The 9,953-nt window shown below is 43.0% G+C and overlaps 1 long non-coding RNA gene and 1 pseudogene across 1 annotated transcript in view; both read right to left on the bottom strand.

The window, feature by feature from the left end:
* Positions 1 to 4,052: 4,052 nt before the first annotated feature.
* LOC119469920 lies at positions 4,053 to 4,152 on the bottom strand (annotated as a pseudogene).
* A 5,040-nt stretch (positions 4,153 to 9,192) lies between these two features.
* The window catches only part of LOC108298620, a 4,363-nt gene continuing 3,602 nt past the window's right edge, over positions 9,193 to 9,953 (bottom strand). Inside the window, exon 3 of the long non-coding RNA XR_001822636.2 lies at positions 9,193 to 9,325. This is a non-coding gene — a long non-coding RNA (uncharacterized LOC108298620). The remainder of the gene's footprint in view (positions 9,326 to 9,953) is intronic.

Raw genomic sequence — 9,953 nt, 5'->3', positions numbered from 1 at the left:
GCTGCACGCTTCTGGATTTCTTCAAGAGGAGGGCTGACTGCCAGAGAAAGCAACCACATGATTAGAGGCTTGGAACTTTCAGCCTCACCTCCTGAACTCCAGGAGGCAAGAAGGGCTGGAGATTGACTTAATCACCAATGGCCAAAGATTTTTATCAATCGTGCTTGCATAATAGAGGCTCCATAAACACCCCGAACAGGGTTTGCAGAGCTTCTGGGTTGCCGAACACAGGAGGTACTGGGAGGTGGCATGTTCAACAGAGGGCATGGAAGTTGTGTCCCTCCCACTTACCTTCCCCTGGGCATCCATCTTTCTTTTGTTTCTTTCTTTCCTTCCTTTCTCCTTTTTTTAAGACAAGGTCTGGCTCTTTGATCCAGGCTAGAGTGCAGTGGCCAATCTCAGCTCACTGCAACCGAAGTTTCCCCAGTCCCCAGCTCAAGGCATCCTCACCTCAGCTTTCCTAGGAGCTGAAACTAAAGGTGTACACCACCACACCTAGTTATTTATTTTCATTTATTTTTTGAGACAAAATCTCACTCAGTAGCCCAGGCTGGAGTGCAGTGGCATGATCTCAGCTCACTGCAACCTCTACATCCTGGGTTCAAATGATTCTCCTGCCTCAGCCTCCTGAGTAGCTGGGATTATGGGTGCAGATGACTACGCCCAGCTAACTTTTGTATTTTTTACAGAGACAGGGTTTCACCATGTTTCCCAGGATGATCTCTAACTCCTGAGTTTAAGCAATCCTCCAAACTTAGCCTCCCAAAGTGCTGGGATCACAGGTGTGAGTCACTGCATCCAGCATGCATATCTCTTTCATTGGCTGTTTCTGAGATATATCCTTTACGGTGAACCAGGAATAGGAAATGAACTGACCAGATGTGGTAGCTCACATCTGTAATCCCAGCACTTTAAGTGACTGAGGTGGGATGATCGCTTGGGCCCAGGAATTTGTGGCCAGCCTGGGCAACAAAATTGAGACCCTGTCTCTCAGAAAAAAAAAGAAAATAAACTGTTTTTCTGAGTTCTGTAAGCTGTTCTAGCAAATGGTTAAATCCAAGAAGGGGGTCATGAGAACCCCTGATTTGCAACAGGTAAGTCAAAAGTATAGGTGACAACCTAGTACTTACCATTGGCATCTGAAGTGAGGTTAGTCTCATGGGACTAAGCGCCTAACCTGTAGGTTCTATGCCAGCTCCAGGTAGTGTCAGAATAACATTGTGGGCTACCCAGTTAATATCCAGAGTACTGGAGAATTTGATGTATAAGCTCCACATACACAGTCAGTCTGTCAAAGTGTGTGACTAGAGAGAAACACGGGCTTTTCTTTCACCTATCTGCTTAACTGCACAGGAGAAGCAATACGTGGTGCTTATGAACAGAGCAAGTATTAAAGTCAAACCAGACCCTACATCTGACTCAGCTTAATATCTATGTGAGATTGGGCAAATCACTCTTTATCCCTAAGTCTTCATCACTTCATTCATAAAATGGGGATAACTATGGTACCTGCCTGTGATTTTGTGAGAATTCATGAAGTATTATGCTTGATGGTACTGTGATCATTATACCTATTCCAAACTATCTGACAGGGACAGTAATGGATGATAACATCACAAGATTAGAAACTGTAGTGAGGTCTCTCAGGCAAAATTCCATACAAGCAAATTACTGTCTCTCCAAAGCATCCCTGCCACACCTAATTCCCCATTCCCTGAACAAAATGTGCCATCTTAATTGTCCAGGTCTTTACAGTCTGGTGTCCCTGCCCATTCCCCATCCCTCCACATCACCATTCCCTCCCCACTCTCACACAACTCTTCCTCATCTTTCAAAACCCAGCTTCAATGTCACCTTATCTGGAAGCTTGTCCCACTCTCCAGAAGAGCTTCCCATTGCACTTGATGCAAGCACTATTATTTGATCATTTTTGAGTTACTGTCCAAGTCTTTTTGTACCTGAATAATGTAATGCTCAGTCAGTCTCTTCCTGAACTCTGAAGTCTTTCATGGTAGATCCAGCTGGAAATGACAAAAAGACATTCTTTAAAAACAAAAGAAGAATGACACGAACATCCATCCAATCCCATAAAAATTTTAAAAGGTATGTGAAAAGCAAACAAAATTCAAGAGTTTCTAGGAACAATACAGGAGGGAAGGTGTTACCGGGAAATATGCTAAAGGGTTAATTTTTATTTTATTTTTTTGAGAAAGAATCTTGCTCTATCACCTAGGCTGGACTGCAGTGGTGCAATCACAGCTCACTGCAGCCTCAACCTCCAGGGCTTCAGCAATCTTCCAACCTAAGTTTTATTTTATTTAAGAAATGCAGTCTTACTGTTACTAAAGCTGGAGTGCAGTGGTGTGATCATAGCTTACTGCAGCCTCAACCTCCTAGGCTCAAGGATCCTCCAGTCTCAGCCTCCCCAGTAGCTGGGACTACAGGTGTGCACTGCAATGTCCAGCTCATTTTATCTTTAATTTTTAGTAGAGACAAAGTGCCGCTATGTTGACCAGGCTGATGGTGATCCTTTTCCCTCAAGCAGTTCTCCCACCTCAGCCTTCCAAAGTGCTGGGATTACAGGTGTGAGCTGCCACACCTGCTGAGGAGGTTAATTTTTAATGATATAAAGAGCTGAAAGCAAATATTAGAAGGAGCCTAAATGCCTACGGAGACTGGCTGGTCAATTGTGATATATCCATATAATACAACATTATGCAACCATGGAAAGGATTCAGATAGATCAATAGAAATTAACACAGATGTCCAGGAAATATGAAAATGAGAAGTGATATTCAATTAGTCTATATGTATTGGAAGAATATGGCCAATTATTTCCTAAGATAAGATTATGTGTCTAAAGAATAAAGGAAATTTTTCACTTCTTTATTTAAAAATATTCACTATTTTTATCATTTAATAGAAGGTTAAATAGATCATCTAATTAGTAAAAGACACATCAACTCTATAAATAAACAGAAAACATGGACAGCCTAGCTTGGTGGCTCATGCTTATAATACCAGCACTTTGGGAGGGGGTGATGGGAGGATCGCTTGAGGCCAGGAATTCCAGACCAGCCTGGGAAACATAGCAAAACCTCATCTCTACAAAAAAATTAGCCAGGCATGGTGGCATCTGCCCAGTTACTGACGTGGAAGGATCATCTGAGCCCAGGAGGTCAAGGCTGCAGTGAGTCAAGACTGTACCACTATACTCAAGCCTGGGCTACAGAGCAAGACTTGGTCTCAAAATAAAGCGGAGGGGCAATAAAGAAATAAAACTAGCTGGGCATGGTAGCTCATGCCTGTAATCCCAGCACTTTGGGAGTCTAATTCAGGTGGATCACTTGAGGTACAGAGACAGGAGAAACCCTGTCTCTACTGAAAATACAAAATTAGCCAGGTATGGTGGCACATGCCTGTAATCCCAGCTACTCTGGAGACTGAGGCAAGAGAATGGCTTGAATCTAAGAGAAGGAGGTTGCAGTGAGTAGAGATTGTGCCACTGCACTCCAGCCTAGGCAACAAGAATGACACTTTGTCTGAAAAAAAAAAAAAGAAAGAAAGTTAATAAGCTAACATAAGAAAATACGTATTAAATGCGACAAAAATAAAGTATTATGAGGTCTTTTATTTATTAAAAATAATCAAACAAAGAATAACTTGTTATTACACCCTGTGCCAGCAAAGGTGCCGTGAAATGGGCATTTTCTTTTACTGTTAGTGATTTTAAATTGTACATAAGCCTTCCACCAGGGTAAAGCTTGGAAATTTTTTAAAAATAATACAGTGACTCACTATACTGACTCCTCCAACTCCTGGCATCAAGCAATCCTCACACCTCAGCCTCCCAAAGTGCTAGAATTATAGGCTGACAGCCACCACACCCGAAAGCTAGGCAATTTACATCAAGTGTAATAAGAATGCTAATGCCCTGTGACTCACAGTGATCTCATTTCTGGAAATATCATCTTTGGATATAATTCAACCTAAACAAAAGGTCACATGCACAGACACAGTGAAAATCCAGGAGTAATATTTTTCTGTTTTAAAAACATATGGAATGCTTCACAAATTTGCTTGTCGTTCTTGCACAGAGGTCATGCAAATCTCTCTATTGTTCCAACTTTAGTATATGTGCTACTGAAGCAAGCATGAGTAATTTAAGATAGAGTGGTTAAGCAAAATAAGGAAGAGTTATGGGTAATTAAAAAATCTATGGTATTCATAGGCACTTAGTGACAGCTCAGTAAATATTAGCTGCTTTTATCATTTTTATGGTAATTCCACTCAGTTAAAAATTGTCATTAAAAATTTACCACTGTCATGGAACATCATGTATTTAACAGTATAATTGTAAAAACAGGTAGAGCCTGGGCACAGTGGCTCGCATTTGTAATTTCAGCACTTTGGGAGGCCAAGGCAGGTGGATCACCTGAGGTCAGGGGTTTGAGACTAGCCTGACCAACATGGAGAAACCCTGTCTCTACTAAAAACTACAAAATTAGCCAGGTGTGGTGGTGCCTGTAATCCTAGCTACTCAGGAGGCTGAGGCAGGAGAACTGCTTGAATCTGGGAGGTGGAGGCTGTGGTGAGCTGAGAGTGCACCACTGCTCTCCAGCCTAAGGAAAAAAAGCAAAACTCCATCTCGAAAAAAAAACAAAAAGTCACAGCACAGTGACTCACACCTGTAATCCCAGCACTTTGGGTAGCTGAGGCGAGAGGATCACTTGAAGTCAGGACTTCAAGACTAGTCTGGCCAACATGGTGAAACCCTGTCTCTACCAAAATACAAAAATTAGCTAGGCATGATGGCGGGTACCTGTAATCTTAGCCACTCAGGAGGCTGAGGCAGAAGAATCACTTAAACCCAGGGAGATGGAGGTTGCAGTGAGTGAAGATTGTGCCATTGCGCTCCAGCCTGGCAACAGAGCGAGACTGTCTCAAAAACAAAACAAAAGAGATACAATTTGTCCCTTGGCATATGGGGGGATTGGTTTCAGCTCCCCCATATCTGTGTATACCAAAATCCACACAAGCACCTGTAGTCCCAGCTACTTGTGAGGCTGAGGAAGGAGGACTGCTTGAGCCCAGGAGGTTGAGGCTGCAGTGAGCCATAACTGTACCACTGCACTCCAGTCTGGGCAAGAGTCATAAAGAAGGTTGACTTTTTAATATAATTTTTCTGTTCACCGATTCTTAAGAATATGGTCAGAACTGCGGCATATGAAAATTTTTCATAAAATAATTATCTAATCAATGCTAGAATTGGGAACAGAAAATGTTTTGTTGACTATTCCTTCTTCTTGCTGTTATATAAACTATTGCCAGTGGGCACTTACCAACCAGAAATATCATCTCAGAGCTACTCACAATGAAAGGTGATGTCTGGGGCCCAGGTGTGTTGATGTCTCCATGCCTGGGCTATGGGTGTTGTGTGGGACTTATTTGTCCATCTATTTTCTATATTACAGCACTGGAAACTTGGATTTATCCATCTTGATAAGATGTCATTTAAATTTCACTTGGAAAGAACCACAAATGGAAGAAATGTCATGAAACCACAGGATAGTACTTGTTCTCAAGGGAATCCTCAGCTTAGGTGCTTCTGTAAAAAAGGAATCACATTGTTGAAAACTCACCACAGGTCAGGTGAGGTGCTTCATACCTATAATCCCAGACCACTGGGAGACTAAGGCAGGAGGATCCCATGAGGCCAGGAGTTCAAGACCAGCCTTGGCAACACAGTGAAACCTCATCTCTATAAAAAATTAGAAAATGAGCTGGGTATGGCAGCACATTGCTATAGTCCTAGCTACCCTGGAGGCTTAAGTGGGAGGATTGCTTGAACCCAGGAAGTGGAAGCTGCTGTGAGCTCTGATCTCACCACTGCACTCCAGCCAAGGTGACAGAGTGAGACCATGTCTCAAAAAACACACACACATACCCCTCAGTCTGTCCAGCCTTGACTAATGAAAAGGATCTTCTGGTTACAGAAGAGGTGTGCTTTTTTGTAGGACAGGAAGGGATGAGCAAGCTTGTTTACAGCCTTTCGTCATCCTCTACTTAGTTTTCCAAGAACCTTCAAGGGAGTCCCTAGGGAAACGACCTAAATCTTCAGGTTACCAGGGAAGAAATATGCCTCCTTTGTCAATTAATAAATGGAACACCTGCCATAAAAAACAGGAAGTTCTGCTAAGATGAATCACTCCCTATGACACCGACCTATGCAGGGAACATTAGAAACTGGAGTTTGGGGACCAATAATATCGAATGCCACATTCCAGACTGTGGAGATCTCACTGCCAAATAACAGCTGGCTGTCTCCATGGGGCACCGCTGTATCTCTGACTCTCATTTCCCTGGGAGATGCTCTATTCCAGCTTTCTCTTGCATTTTGTATTCCATAGATCCTGGTATAAGGCCTCACAACATAGCAGACTGCTGAGTCAATGCTGACCTACAGATTTGACTTCAGATTCCAGCAGGACTCTTTCAGTTTGAGAAATTAAATAGGAGAAAATGGACCCAGCCTGGCACTGGCCAGCTTAGCAGTCTGAAGATAGAAGCTGCTCATAGTGATTACAGTGCCTCTGAGTTTGAGTCTGCCCTTGCTCCTAGGGCTCTTTGGGTGAGATTAATTTCTCCTTGTTGAAGAAATGGTTTGCCAGAATATAAAAAATTTAAAGAAAAAAATATTAAAATATATATTTTTTTCCTAACGAGCACTCAAAAGCACACTCCCGCCAATGCTGGATCTATTTATCTCTTTCTTATTTTTCTGAGATAGGGTCTCACTCTGGCACCCAGACTGGAGTACAGTGGTGATATCACAGATCACTGTAGCTTTCAACTCCTGGGCTCAAGCAATCCTCCCACTTCAGTCTCCCAAGTAGCTGGGATTACAGGTGCATGCCACCATGCTTGGCTAATTTTTAAAAATTTTTGTAGAGAAGGGGTCTCACTATGTGGACTAGGCTGGTCTTGAACTCCTAGGTCAAACTAATCCTTCTCTCTTGGCCTCCCAAAGTGCTGGAATTATAGGCTTTAGCCACCACACCCAGTCTATTTATCTTTCTCTACATATATAAAATCTTCTCATAATTAAATGTTCCTCCTTAGTTCACCTCCCACCCACCCATCTGCAGGGAGAGCAAACACAGGTCTCAGTGGGTCAGACAACCTACATGATGAAAGGAGGCTGGAGTAAAGCCAGAGACCAGGAGGAACTGTAGCGAACTGCAAGGGATTCACTTCAAGGTTTTTCAACATTGTGATGGTCAAACCAAACAGAAACAGGAAGCCCAGTTCAGTCACCAGCAGCCAACATGGGATGTTTGATCTACATGCTACAGGGCAGGCTGCTTAGGATGAATGACCTGGTCTCCACCAACCTGTTCTTCAAGTCTCTCCTGCCCAGTAGTCCCTACACTCTGCTGACATGACTCACATTCACAGGACTCTCCTGACACCTTTGCTTGTTTAGTCTTTTCTCCCCAATGAATCTTTTTTTTTTCTTTTTTTGATACAGAGTTCACCTCTGTTACACAGGTTTGAAGTACAGTGAGGTGATTATGACTCACTGCAGATTCCATCTCCTGGGCTCAAGTGATCTTCTCACCTCAGCCTTCCAAGTAGTTGGGATTACAAGCATGTACCACCATACCCGGCTAAGTTTCTTATGATGATTATGATTTTGAGATGGAGTCTCACTCTATCATCCAGGCTGGAGTGCAGTAGAGCAATGTAGTCTCACTGCAACCTCCAACCCCTGAGTTCAAGTGATTCTCCTGCCTCATCCTCCTGAGTAGCTGGGATTACAGGTACACACCACCAAGCCCAGCTAATTTTTGTAATTTTAGTAGAGATGGGGTTTCACCATGTTGGCCAGGATGGTCTTGATCTCTTGTCCTTATGATCTGCCCACTTTGGCCTCCCAAAGTGCTGTGATTAGAGGCATGAGCCGCCATGCATGGCCAACATTTTTTCTTTGTAAACTACTGAGCCTCATATGTTTCCTTATAGTGATGCAAAATAGACTAATATAGGAATCATACGCTAACGCTTACCAGACTGTGATGAGCACAATGACAGAAGTACAGAATGGGACTGAAGTGCTCCCAAGGGGCTTCTTGTCACATCACACAGAATGGAGTGAGACATCTTGGCTGAGACTAAAGATGAGCAAATATGAGAGTGAAAGAGTGATGATGAGGGTAGGGGAGGGTTTCCTGAAGAAGGACTAGTAAAGTCCCCCAAGGAAACTGACATTCCATGTGGCTGGAGGGTAGGAATATGGAAAGGGTGATGCAGAATAAAACTGGGAAGGTGAACTGAGGCCAGCTCTTACCAGGCCCTATGCCCAAATCAGTTTGGACTTTATCATAAAGGCAATGGGCACTCACCAGCAGGTTTTAATCCAGAACCATTTTGACCCAAATTTGCCTTTTAGAAAAATTCCTCTGGCTTCAGTGAACAGGCTGAAGTGAGCAAGCCTAGAAGTCAGGAAGACAACTGGAGGCCTTCACAATAAACCAGTGTAAAAGAAAATAGAGCCAGGCATGGTGGTTTCTGCCTATAATTTCAAAACTTTAGAAGTCCAAGGTAGGCAGATGGCTTGAGCCCAGGTGTTTGAGACCAGCCTGAGCAATGATAAAACCACATCTCTACCAAAACACAAAATATTAGTTGGGGTGTGGTGGCTCATACCTGTGGTCGTACCTCAGCTACCCCAGAAGCTGAGGCAGGAGGATAGCTTAAGCCCAAGAGGTTGAGACTGCAGTGAGTCAAGATCGCACCACTCTGCTCCAGCCTGGGCAACAGAGGGAGACTGTCTCAAAAAGAAAAAAAATCCCATTCTTCACCTATTAGTGCTCCAATGTTCTTATGAGAACTATGGTGACATAGTGAATTCAACTGTCATTGTAATTCAGCAATTCACACATTTAAGTTTGTATTTGATTTTCAATAATATAAGCACTGTAGATACAAGAAATAAGGAATTGCATTTGGGCTATCAGGGAAACTCTCTGGATTTTAGACCATGACTTATGCTAAGACTTGAGCTTTGTATTTTTCTCCCTGTGAGTGTTCAAGTGCAGCAGTCCCCATTTTTTTTGGCACCAGGGACAAATATTATAGAAGACAATTTGTCCACAGACTGGGGGCAGGGCATCAGTTTTGGGATATTTGAAGCACATTACATTTACTGTGCACTTTGTTATTATTACATTGTAGTATATAATAAAAATTATATAACTTGCCATAATGTACAATCAGTGGGAGTCCAGAGCTTGTTTGTTTTCCTGCAACTAGACGGTCCCATCTGGGGGTTATGGAAGATAGTGACAGATTATCAGGGATTAGATTCTCATAAGGACAGAGCAAGGTAGAACCCTTGCATGCACAGTTACACAATAGGGTTCCTGCTCCTATGAGAATCTAACACTGCCACTGACCTGAAAGGAGCTGGAGATCAGGCAGCAAGGTGGGGAGTGGCTGTAAATACAGATGAAGCTTTGCTCAACCACCTGCTGCTCATTTCCTGCTGTGTGGCCAAGTATAGGACTGTAATTCAGGGATTGGGCACCCCTGCTCAAGTGCATCCAAAAGAACCCTTTCCACATCAGTCTTCATAGTGGTCAAGTACAGAAGCCACTTAGCTCCCAAGGCATATGTCTCAGCTGGCATTTCATCACAATCAACAGTAAGTGGTAGCTTGAAACATTATGAGGTTACTTCCTAAAATTCGCCAGCATCCCATTTCCCATTGACAAGGAGCTCAATGCTGCCCTTTGGATAACCAAACCTATGCCCAAATCCCATCTGTGTGGGTCTGTCTCCCAGAACCCTTCCTAGCACCAGTTCTGTATTTGTCAGAGTCCAATCAAAAGACATAAATCACCCAAAGTTTAAAGTGGTAAAATTTAAAATAAAAAATATTAAATATAACA

Source organism: Cebus imitator, unplaced genomic scaffold (assembly GCF_001604975.1).
Source record: "Cebus imitator isolate Cc_AM_T3 unplaced genomic scaffold, Cebus_imitator-1.0 Scaffold1019, whole genome shotgun sequence".
NCBI lineage: Eukaryota > Metazoa > Chordata > Mammalia > Primates > Cebidae > Cebus > Cebus imitator.
This window is presented reverse-complemented; position numbering and strand designations above follow the sequence as displayed.